Source organism: Chelonia mydas, chromosome 2, assembly GCF_015237465.2.
Source record: "Chelonia mydas isolate rCheMyd1 chromosome 2, rCheMyd1.pri.v2, whole genome shotgun sequence".
Classification (NCBI taxonomy): Eukaryota; Metazoa; Chordata; order Testudines; family Cheloniidae; genus Chelonia; species Chelonia mydas.
The window spans coordinates 120,809,389-120,822,176 of NC_057850.1; the positions used below are offsets into that span (position 1 = coordinate 120,809,389).

Sequence of the window (12,788 nt, forward strand, 5' to 3'; positions counted from 1 at the left end):
TGTCAGCAGCGACATCAGGTCTGGTGACTCTTCGACCTCACTTATCGTTTTCACAACTTTGGTTACAGTTTCACTGGTCAAGGTAAGCCCTTTCATTCTGTAGCCTTCGGACATAATTATATTTTGGATCCATGCCACATTCAGTGTAGATGAAATAAGTCTAATCTGATGAAATATTTCTGTGGGTCCCCAAAACATACAATTGGGGAAGGTTTTGACTGGGTGTGTCCATCACACAGGCTTCACAGTTATCAAAAAGTGATCATTTCAAACAGTGGTAAATTGTTTTTACTACAACAGCCCTAACAACAGCAGTCATATCATCTTTACAGCTTTGCCAGTCAACCTCCTGATATAAACTTAAAAAAAATTGCTTTATGCAAAAGCAGCATTTGCATATCATGTTTATCCTTACTGAAGGCCCGTTCTCTTTATTCTTTTCATCCTCTGAAGAGGTCTGTCAAAAGCAAAGAAAAAAGTAGGTTTTAAATTCTTTGTTGCAGTAATTTAAAAGGCAAAAAATTTACTCATGGTACCTCATTCATACCCTTGCTTGCTTCTGAATCACCACAGCCAGCACCCCCAGCAGTTGTACCTCTGGCAACCATCTATCTCTCCGTATCAGCTGTCTCTGCTCCCTGTTATTAAAAAACAAAACATAGATGTGTTTAATCCCTTATAATTTTAAGCTTTTTTCTTTCAGAATGCTCTAAACTGTTTTACCTCATCATGTGCTCCTGGCTCAGACTGCTTTGCTTTGACACCAATTGCTACACACCTGGACTGGGATCCTGTATGGTCCTGGCTTGATTATCTGTCAAAAAAACATTTTAAGCACATAGTTGTAATAAATTTTTTCACATCTGTAAAAACTTTCAGCTGCTTTTACTGTAACAATATTGCCATGTGCCCATTAAACTTTGGTTACTGCCTGGCTCTTGGCTGGTGAGACCAGATAAAGTGTGAAAAATCGGGATGGGGTGGGGGGGTAATAGGCACCAGTATAAGAAAAAGCCCCAAATCATCAAGATTGTCCCTATAAAGTCAGATTATCTGGTCACTCTACTCTTGGGCCTATCACCTGACGATCCCTCAGCTGCCATGTCCACATACAAAAAAATATATATATTTAACCTCTTATAATTTTTCAAGAATTTTTATAAATTAATACAGGCCATCTTACGTCAGCCCTCCTACATAACTGGCAACAAAGCTCTCCACGCCCTGTCCTTTACATCTTTGTCCTCATTTAGAACCAGCGACAACCTCAGAGTCTTCCTGGTTCTTCAGTTCAATTTCAGATTGGAACATGGGGTTCAGTATTGGTTATGCCTCTTTAGCAAAATAAGTGTAAATAGGTGGTATCTCTTCTGAGCATGTGCAGGCGCACCCAAAGGCAATTTGGGCTTCTTGGTGTCTGGTAAAAAGACGGGAACCTATAGATTGTGAGCCTAATTTGAAACCCCACTTGCAAAAAAAGCATGGTGTAATGCATGCTGGTCAAATGATCATTAGCTAGTATTTTTCAAATAATCCATTCCGTGAAAGGCCATTTCTAATCAGCTCAACAAATGAGTGGAATTTTTTTGAATGGACCAATGGTTTATAGTTGTGCCATGATTGGTTGAGGAAAGTGCATTCTATGATGTAGCTATAGAACAGCTTCTGATTGGCCCGGCCAGGAGGCATGGTTTGTCCCCAAGGCTCATTGTCATTATTTCTCTAGAGGTGGCCGCTGTGTTAAGCTGCTCTTCAGTCCTCTCCGTGCCATGTGCTCAGTAACGCAGGTTTTCTTGCTGCTTTAAACAAAACTCTTGTTCTGTAACAGTCTTTTGCGTGCCAAAGGTTGCCGATCCCTGTTCTAAATTATCTAAAAATACCCATAAACCTATTTTTCTTCTAAACTTCACATGTTAGAAAACCCACACACAATTACCCCTAACAGTTTGCATTCAAAATTTTTTAAAAAAAATTCAAAAGAGTGGCCGTGCCAAAAGCATACATAGCCAGGTATGAGACCTGAGAACAGGACACATCAAAAAAGGGGCTTGAAAAACCTTTCAAAGTTGTATGGTGATGAATGCTGTAGAGTGGTTAGTGTCATAATAGCAGTGTAGCCACAGTAGCATGGGTAGGGGCAAGTGAGGCATAACTAAACCATACCAAGAACAAGCCTTCCTGAAACCAGCAGCTATACACTCAGCACTGCTCAGCCAAGCCTCTGCAGCCGCTACTCATTCTACCCTGACTATGCTGCTGTTTATACTAACTCTAGCTTGATGAGAAGTAGAATGAATATGCATACGTGAGCAGCGAAATCACACCCCTACCTTGTAGTGTAGAGGCATACACACTGAATGATTCAGGTGAAACCGGATTCTCTGTTCAAGCAAATGTATGTAAATGCAAGAGCTTGATCTTTGTCCTTCTCCTCACTTCTTTTTGAAACTCATTTCCTGGTGTTCTCAGTTATGTACTGCATATTTATTCACTCCTATTCTATTTGTTACTATATTCGATTCAACTAACTTGACCTCATCAACATATATGTTACCATATGATCTGTCATTGCATAATCACAACACTGAGAAATGTGGTATTCTGTTCAGTTGCAATAATAAAAAGAAACCATGCTAATTTTGATACTGCTTCTTGGATAAGTTGATAAGATTGATTTCTGCTACACCCCATCCTATAGCCTTAGCTGCATATAAATAACATTTGTGACTGCCATTGTGTTGCATAATCAATTTATGAATGCAAATAAAATTGGGACATTATTCTAATGTCCTACCAAGGAAATTGGTCTCACCTCATATCAGAAAAAATAGCAATTTAATTGAAAGAGTAGAAGGTAAGGGGGAAGAGCACAGAAAGAAGGAAACAGAATAAGAAAAAAAAATATCAGAGGTTTATTGCCTGAATTTATTGTCAGAGTAATACTCCAAAGAAAGTAGAAAACAAAACTCTACTCTTATTGCATTATTGCTTTATAGGGACACATGACGTACCTTGATGTGGAATCTAAGTTATTTCCCCTACCCTCCAATCAAAGGAACTTAGTCTTTTGGAAGTCCTTACTCATGCAAAACTCCCATTAAAATATTGCCTGAGTAGGGACTGGAAGACTTATTGATCTCTTTGTTCCCACCCGTCAGACAGAAGAGGGAAAAAATATTGAGATACATTATAACAGGTCGAGCATCAGAAAACTCTATTTCATAATAGAGAAAGCAAAACACAGACACAGTAGTCAATTGTACCTAATTTATATGATGTTGTGCCTGCATGTAAACTTTATTACCTGGGGAACAGACTATTTGAGCTCTCTAGTCATTTATCCATGTTATTGTTTTTACTTGCAGTTCTTAATAGGCAGCAAATGTCAGACACCACCAAGTTGGTTACTTAATGTACCCAAACACACACACACACCCCCACCATTTGAAAGTTTATTATGTCTACTTTAAGATGAGGCATAATGTGGAGCTATTAAGTGTTGCCATTCCATAGAAACAGGGATAAACAATGACACCACAAGTGCATTAAAAACGACCACCCTGAAATGTTTAAATTTGTTAGTTTAATGACTAGTATTTCAAGACATGAAATTTGATTTTCTTAGCCATGTCAGAAAAGGTTGATGACAGATTTCTTGAGTGGGCTGAAGAAGTTATGTCTTGTCAGAATTAAGTGCACCTTTCAAATCTCTCCATTTGTTCTTCACCAACATCTGCTATTTTCAGTAGAGATTCAAGAGCATGTAATATTACATGCAATCCAGTAGATATGTTGATATGTATTTCTGGATGTGATTCAGGGTTAAATGGATTTGTCATATTGTTGAATTAGGGGACTGGAACACATGACTTACGAGGAGAGGCTGAGGGAACTGGGATTGTTTAGTCTGCGGAAGAGAAGAATGAGGGGGGGATCTGATAGCTGCTTTCAACTACCTGAAAGGGGGTTCCAAAGAGGATGGATCTAGACTGTTCTCAGTGGTAGCTGATGACAGAACAAGGAGTAATGGTCTCAAGTTACAGTGGGGGAGGTTTAGGTTGGATATTAGGAAAAACTTTTTCACTAGGAGGGTGGTGAAACACTGGAATGCGTTACTTAGGGAGGTGGTGGAATCTCCTTCCTTAGATATTTTTAAGGTCAGGCTTGACAAAGCCCTGGCTGGGATGATTTAGTTGGGGATCGGTCCTGCTTTGAGCAGGAGGTTGGACTAGATGACCTCCTGAGGTCCCTTCCAACCCTGATATTCTATGAAGTCATAATTGGCAAGAGCTGTGTTCTTCATCCCTCTTGAATGGAGAAGCAAGGACTTCTTTGAGGACTGCCTGCCCTACTATCTGGTAGGCCTCTTGTTTCCCTCATAGCTTTTACATATTCATAATATGAAGCTGTATATTGTCATCACTAACACTGACCTGTACATAAGTGTCACTGAATTAGATTAGTTTCTAGAATATTTCAAAGGCTAATACTGCATTCATAGGCATATTAAAAACCTTCTACCAAGTGTACTGGATGCTACAAAAGCTTACAAATGGAGAAGCATTATATTAGGAATTCACATACACTTATATCTACCCAGTATAAAGTATGGGCACGCAATCTACTGCTACTGGTGCACAACCTTCAGTGAGAGACTGATCTGGTCAGCAAATTTCAACTGAAATTATAGAAAATTATAATGTCTTGTGAGATACTCTGACAATTAAGAATATGCAATATGAAAATATTTCATGTTAAGAAATTTCAAAATGTTGATATTCACCATTTTTGCCATATTCTAAACAGTTTAATCATCGGGGGGGTTGGGGGAGGGCACGGAGAGAAGAGAGTACTTGTCCATGCAAAATCAATATAAATCTTTGAATATGTTGATATTTGGTAGCTTTTATCAACAAACATCACATTAGCATGTTGACATTAACTGAGAGTAAAAAACCGTAGTTAGTCATGTTTCAGTGTTTCTGGAACAGTGCAAAAAAGAAGATACTTGTGCTGGGTACATTGTTTCACCTGACCTACAGGCTTATAGCATCATACCTCATCTAAACATACATAAAATAAGCTTTCAAATGAGGTGTGTATATGTATATAAAAGGTGGGTACATTAAAGTCCAAAATATTGCCCTTTTTGAAAAGCTGCTGCATGCCTATAGATTTCTACTGCCTTCAGGAAACAAAAGAGGGGCTCTTCTGTTCCTACTAAAAATAAAATAGAACATCCAAGCATGGATACAATCAGGGCTGACCTTACCATGAGGTGAACTGAGGCAGCCGCCTCAGGTGTCAGACTGTGCAGGGGGGCACCACTAGGACCCAGAGTGTAGAAAATTGGGTCTGCTGCTGGTGCATATGTATTCTCTCTGCTCCAGATGCACAGAGATGGTGGAGTGATGTGCTGGAGGAAGGAGGGCACAAGAGACATAATAGGCAGGCAGGAGAACAGTTGAGAGGGAACAACAGAAAGCAGCAGGAGCTGCAGGGAGAGAGAATAGGAGGAGCCTCTTAGGTATCTCTCTAGCACCCCCAGGAGCCTGCACTGAACACCACCAGCTTCTCAGGGAGCTTCCTGTTTCCTGCTGCTTCCCTGAACCCACTTGAGGAGAACACGCTGAAGTACTAGGAGCCAGTTAGGCCCTTAAGATGCTGATATCTTCCCTCAGCTATCACTCAGGCCCTGCTACTAGCCTGCATATTTGTCCCCTTCAATTGAGTATTGAGAGCCATGATAGCTGGCACATAAGAGCAATCATGAGTGAAAGAAGAACACACCCCCTCTGGGCCAGCATTCAGAAAAAGAAAGAAAGCAAAGGAAGCTTTTCTATCTAAGCAGGAAGGAGCTCTCCTGAGATACATAGACACAAATGTTCGCAGGGAGCCTTCTGGCCCAAGTGAGGATGTGGGTGCTGAGGAGATGCCTGATCGTCCAGTTAGTCAGAGTGCAGGTGACCTGGCAGCTACTGCAGCATCCATATTTCCATCTCAAATGGATGTAACCATGCACATTCCTGAAGAAAAAGTGTAGCTCAGAGAAGAGTGTGGTGGAGGCGCAAGAAACAGCTGCTGCTGAGTTTAGTTCCTTAAGTCTAGATGATCCAGGACTGTGGACCAACTTGAGCAGTAGCCTGAGGGACTTCCTTGTACTGCATGGGCCACAGCAAGTGAAAAACTTCATGTTCCCCAAAGACAGTGAAAATCAAAGTTTCCATCCAACGCATGACTGGTGTGAAATCCCCAACGGTGACAAAGTGGAGAGGCCATGGCTTATGTACTCAAAAACCTAGACTCCTGCCCGCTGTTTTTGTTGCAAACTCTTCCAGTCTAATGGTCCAGCCACATTGGGTTCTACAGGAACAAAGGACTGGAAAAATCTGGCTAGAAATCTGGCATGCCATGAGAAGGCAGCAAGTCACCAGAGAGCATTCCATAGGTGGAAAGAGCTTAAGATGAGACTAAGGTTAAAGGCCACCATAGATGATCAGCATCAAGAGAAGATTGCATCAGAGTCTCTTTATTGGCAAAGTGTTCTGAAAAGGCTCACTGCCATTGTAAGAATGCTTGCCACCCAAAACCTAGCACTGCGTGGCACTTCAGATCACCTGTATGTGCCAAACAATGGAAGCTTCCTTAAAATTGTGGAGCTGATGGCGGAGTTTGATGCTGTACTCCAGGAGCATCTAAGAAGAGTCACCACCCAAGAAATGTACACACACCACTACCTTGGAAAAACAATTCAAAATGACATCATACTGGCAACAAAAGTTACTGGCAACAAAAGTTAAACAGAAGATTGTGGCAGATCTGAAGTCAGCAAGGTATTACTATGTTATTCTGGACTGCACATCTGACATCAACCATACGGAACAAATGACTTTAATGGTGCATTTTGTAACAGTACCTAGTGAAAGTGTCCCTGCAATGGTGACTGTCAGAGAGCATTTTCTAGAATTTATGGACATTGATGATACTACAGGAGCTGGTATGACAAATGTGTTTCTTAAAAAGTTGGAAGATACGAGAATTGCGATAGCTGACATGAGGGGTCAGGGCTATGATAATGGTGCCAACATGAGAGGAAAGAACAGAAGAGTGCAGACACAGATCCGAGAGTTAAACCCTCAAGCTTTTTTTGTCCCATGCAGTTCTCATTCACTGAACTTGGTGGTCAGTGATGCAGCATCAGCTTCTAGGGAGGCTGCTGAATTTTTTAATGTATTCTTCTCTGCATCAACGGCAAATATTGAAGCAACATCTGGGAACATCCTCTGACACTGAAACCAGCAAGTGCCACTTGATGGGAAAGCCTAACACACACCAAATTGGGAAGATAGATGATGCCATAGTTGCCATTATGGAGGATAATGCTATGACAGGAACTGTTGGTGGGAGAAGAGTGGCAGAGGGAAATGGAATCACCAGAAACATACATAACTTCAAATTTCTGTGTGGTTTACTGTTGTGGCATGACATACTGTTTGAAATAAATGTTGTAAGCAAGAGACTCCAAGGTGTTGACCTTGATATATCTGGAGCAATGGAACAACTGGACAAAACAGAGTCATACCTACAGTTTTACCAGTCAGATGAGGGATTTCAAAACATTCTGAAGAGTGCACAGAAGTTGGCAGAGGAACATCACACTGAAGCTAATTTCCCACCCATTCAAGAATACAAGAGTCACCGAAAAAGACGACATTTTGATTATGAGGCACGGGATAATCCCATCAGAGACCCCAAACAACAATTCAAAGTTGAATTCTTTAACCAGGTGCTAGAATGTGCAATAGAGTCAATTGAAGAACGTTTCATGCAGCTCAAGGAACACAGCAGTATATTTGGGATGTTGTATGATCTCCCAGCCACCTCACAGCTACCCAGTCCCTTCCCATTTTTTCCATGAATATTTGTAGTAAAAGTCAGGGACAGGTCATGGGCTTCTGTGAATTTTCTTTATTGCCCATGACCTGTCTAACTTTTACTACAAATATTCATGACTAAATCTTAGCCATAGTTATGAGTAAAAAGAATATAGTTTTTCCTCTTTCAACTTTTCCCAGGGCTGTATTAAGTCAATGTTCAGCTGTAAACTTTCAGAGTTATTAACAGACTCCTTTCCTGAGGTGCTCTTAACTCAGAGAGTCTGCTGCATAGCTGGGTCAAGAGGCTGTGTTGGAATAAATTAAATAAAATGGAAGGTGTCACATAAGAAAAAAAAATCAATAAAACTTGATTAGACAGAGGTTGGGGCAGGGTGCATGTATTATCAAACAAGCTAAAGACATACCTAAGTTCAACCTGATCACTGTATTTATACATTTTATCCACTCCCACCCTACTTATGTCTCATCTGTTTTAGGTCATTTAAATAGTATCACTCATGCTTCAGGCTAAGCACATGTGTAAGTCTTTGCATAATTAGACTCTTAGACCGTAAACTCTTTGGGAAAGGCAACATGTCTTGCATATATTGGTATATCACTGAGTAGGCTCTGAAAGGCTACACTATTGTGGTCACCAGTTTTGCAAAGTTATGATAAATCTTGTACAAAATATGCCTTGTGAGGTATCATTTGAAAATTCATAATCTGCTGAATACTATTGTCCAGTTGAAATGTGTAGCTGCACTATGCATGAACTTAAGATTCTACAATGTTTGTTATTGAAATAGGTTGTAATTCTGGCTAATGCAGACAAACTAGCTCTTCAGAGACAAAGGGGTGGCCATCACCCAGTCACGTGCTAGGAGACTATTGTCTGCTTACCCGGCCATTCACCAGCAGGGTAGTTGTAATCAAGAAATTTACAATTTATCCGAAGGATAGTTGGCAGCTTATGTATGCCATGGAACTGCCTGACCCCATGACCCAGCGAAGACTTTTCCAGTACAAAGGGGTAGAATATAAAAAGGAGAGATCGTGATCTACACATCACTTCTCCTCCCCCATCCCTATACATGGCAGCAAGATTGCCTGGAAGATAATAGAAGCAACATTGGACTGGCACAAGTGGTCCTTCCACTAATGCTTTCCAGTTAGTTGGGATTGCTGAAAGTTTTTGGGGAGACATTTTTGCTTTCTAATCATATTTACCTTGGTACAGTTTAGGAAATAGCTTGCATATTTATCTTTTATTTCTTTCTAAAAGAATTCTGATTTTTATGTCTTCACTTAAAATCTATCATTCTCTAGCTAATGAACTTGTTTTAATTTTACCTAAACCAGTGTGTTTGATTGAGGTGTTTGGGAAATTTCACTCCACACAACACAACTGGCACATACTCATTACCCTTTGATGGAATGATGAACAAATTAGTGAGCTTTTATGATGCAGTAGTGTGCTAGACAATACAGGACATACATTTCTGGGGTGCAAGGCTGGGGCTGGAGAATTTGCAGGTGTTGCACTAGATGTAGTTCATGGGTGGCTGGGAGAGCATTCATGTTAACTCAGCTGGGTGTGACTTTGTATGCTAGTGGTTGTGAGCAAACAGAGCCTGTAGAGGTCTGCTGTCCGCTGGCAAAGCATTGTAAAAGCATCCTGTATTGGAGAATTAAGGAGGCATAACACCTCAACAGTCCAGATTGTAGCCTGGGGCATGTCAGACCCCTTGATGCAACTTCAACATAAAATAAATAGTAATCTTGGCTATGTCATTTCCTGTTTCCCCTCTAACATGCAAAAACAATATTTCCATCTACAATAAAAAAAAGAGATAGTGATTTTATTACAGCAGAAGAAACCAGTGAGCTTTCACTAAAGGAGCCTTTATCTTGTATCAGTTACTCCCATTCAGATTTTCTCTACTGACTATACCTCAAGGGGCGGGGGGAGGGAACCTTTGGAAGATGAAGAAAAAACAACCTTTCCTTGAGGAGTGCTATCTAGATATAAAAGGTGGGGTTGGCGGAAATACACTGGGGTGTGATGGTCACAGGGGAGTGTCAGATTGACTCAAGGGAGCCACAGAATATTTGAAAGATTTCCTGTGCTGCTGGTCAGCATTGGGGCTCATGAACGGTCAGTCAGTTTAATTGGCAACTAACTGCAGCATCACTACAGGCATATTTACAAGTGCAAATTTTGTATGCAATGTTTGTTAGCACCCCAAAGCCCTCTGCATCTAAAATAAATTATGCATGAATTAGAAAACATGATGCTGGAAGGTGTTAGAAGCTAGTCTGTATCTGACTCATCGGCATGCACCAGCACAGAGTTCAGGACCTGTAAAAATATCCTTATACCACTTGTTTTGCTAGAGGATGGAGACGACTCTGGATGCAGTACTAGCTGCGCTAACATCCCAAGTGAAAACTGTCATTCTGACAACAAACATTCTATTATTTGCTTTCTGGCTTTACATGGCCTAATTTATAAAATAAATAGCATCTGATGTGCTTGAAGATTTCTTCTGTCCACTTGCTAATGCTCTGCATGATGCTGAAAACAACAAGCAGCCTCAAAAACAGGGAGGTCTTGTACATATGAATTATGAAATGGTCCTTAATTATGTAATTATCACATACTATTTTTTCCACAGGATCCCTACCTCAGTGCACATAATATTCATATGGAAGACTGTGACTCCTGATAAATTAACAGGAGTGTAGATGGTTTATTGCTTGGATTAGTTCTCTCTGGAATGCTTCTGTCCTAAATAAATGTATTGTGATTTGTGAAAGCTGGTCACTGGTTGTGATGATCTGAGGAATCTAATTTTTACAATTTATGAATTTTGTGTGAAATGATGAAGTTCTCTGTAGGTACCTTAATCAGACTGCAGCCTTCCTTTTTAATGTGCAGCACTTTGCCTTCTCTATTGCCTGCTTGTCTCCATGTTGACTTGGAATTCTAAACTGGGTGTCAACAGGCTAACAAAAGAAGGTTATTGACTTAAGTGCCCAGCCATTGAAATGTGATTACTCTAGATAAAAGACTGGCTCCCAACCAGAAGAAGTGATTTATCGGGGGAGTGGTTACTTAGCAATAGTCTCACCTGTTAGGAGTCTGGGATCAACTGTGGATGCTGATCAAGGAGTCACCTGGCAGAGGTATTAGAAGTTTATAAAGGGTATAAGATGCTCTTATTTGCTTGGGTCATTTTTCACAAGTTTATGATGAGGGAAGCTGCCGCAGGAGCTAGATGAACCAGAAGAACCTTCCTACCTGAACACACTTCATCCCTTAAGGGTTCCCAAAGGTGGAGTGAGGGAAACCTGTATAGGGTTATTTTTGTATGGATCTGTGCATTTTTCATGTGATTAAATAAAGAGGAATAATGTGTTAGGTGCTGTATGTTATATGCTATACCTACCATGTGAGCTACAGAAGGCTCATACCTTTCGGGTGAAATTCTAGGAGATGTGTTTAAGCTTTGGGGGTCAGAGCTGAATCTGGAGGCCGAAGAGCAGCTGGTCTCCATTTCCATAAAAGGAGTAGCAACCTGAACCAGTACCCAGAAACTGTGCTAGAGAGGACAAGGGAGGATACTGTGCTGCAGCCTGCTGGGATTCAGGGAAGTGTAAAACACTGAGGACGCAGAGGCAGGGATTTCCCTCACAGTAATCTGGTGAGCTGCCAGTGGGGGAGCCTAAGTGAGTCTGTGACACTGGTAAATGTTGTCTTAGCCACTGGGAGATAGCCAAACTAAAGTGAGATCGGCTAGGATAAGCAATGCAGGGGGACTGCATGCCTAAAACTCTAGTCCAGAAAGCGAGGAACATGGTTTCCTGCCCAAAGAGGGATGACAGCTGGGGGCCAGAAACCTAAAGAGGTGCTCCTGAGGAGACTGCATAAGCAACAGGTGCTGTTTAACCTGAAACTGACAATTGCCTTCCCCTTCTCTTTGGTAACTTCATATTTAGTTAGGTTGCAAGAAGAAAAAAAAAATCATAAGTACATGTATAAAACTGGAAGAGTTTTGAATAATATGTGTTAAGACAATAATAGTGCATTTCACATAAGTCTATAGTAAATGAAACTGAGTCTGTGACTGAGCATCATGAATATTGAGTTTGCCAGAAGCAATGAACAAAAACTACAGAAAAGAAAATCAATAGAGATTAAGGTCCATTTAGAGTGTTTGTACATGAAGCAGAGATTAGGTTCCTGGGAGAACTACTATAAAGGAAGTAAGGCTCAATCTGGTTTACATTAGAATGGATGATGTACAGTAATCAAAGATAAAGTTAGTGGAAAACCAATTAAAAAAATCAATGCTGATGGTGAGTGTGGCAAAATACCTTGTTTGCCTCAGTAGTCTCAGTCCTTTTTAAGCCTTAGAGACTCAGATTTGGGGCAAGGCAAATCCTTACAGGTAGCACAGGGTCCTGCTACTTCTCTCCTCTGTCAGTCTCTTGTGCTTGTTTTCCTTCCCTTCTGGGGAACAAGTGCAACCTCCCTACTAGGAAGGCTTGGTGTCTTGCTACAAACAGCCTATTAGCAGCTTCCCTACTCCTCTCACTTTCCTCCTCCTTCCACCCAGCAGAGGGTTTAAGAAGGTCCCAAGTAGTTGGAGTCAGCTGAACCTAATTGGTTCCCTAGCAACCCCTTTTCCAGCTGAACCTTATTGCCCCATGGTTATCTCTCCTCAGTGGATAGGGAGGGGCCTTTTAATCCCCTGGGACTAATTACTAGCCCCCTTTTGTAGCTGTTTGTCCTGGGTTTACCACATGAGCCATTATTCAAAGAGGTAAGAGATGTGGATACACTTCAAACATGGCAGTTTTCTGAGCATATAACTCAGCAAGAATTTTGAGCCTGTATTTCTTTCA

General features: G+C 40.9%; 1 long non-coding RNA gene across 2 annotated transcripts; it reads right to left on the minus strand.

Moving 5' to 3' along the window:
* Positions 1–269: 269 nt before the first annotated feature.
* LOC122464291 lies at positions 270–12,477 on the minus strand. Of its 2 annotated transcripts, none has more exons than XR_006288229.1 (4): positions 12,258–12,477; positions 724–814; positions 548–638; positions 270–457 (listed from the first exon to the last, which is right to left on the minus strand). It is a non-coding gene; the product is annotated as an uncharacterized LOC122464291 (long non-coding RNA). The 2 variants fall into 2 exon arrangements; XR_006288230.1 differs by having other exon boundaries at positions 537–638.
* Between the last annotated feature and the right edge of the window lie 311 nt (positions 12,478–12,788).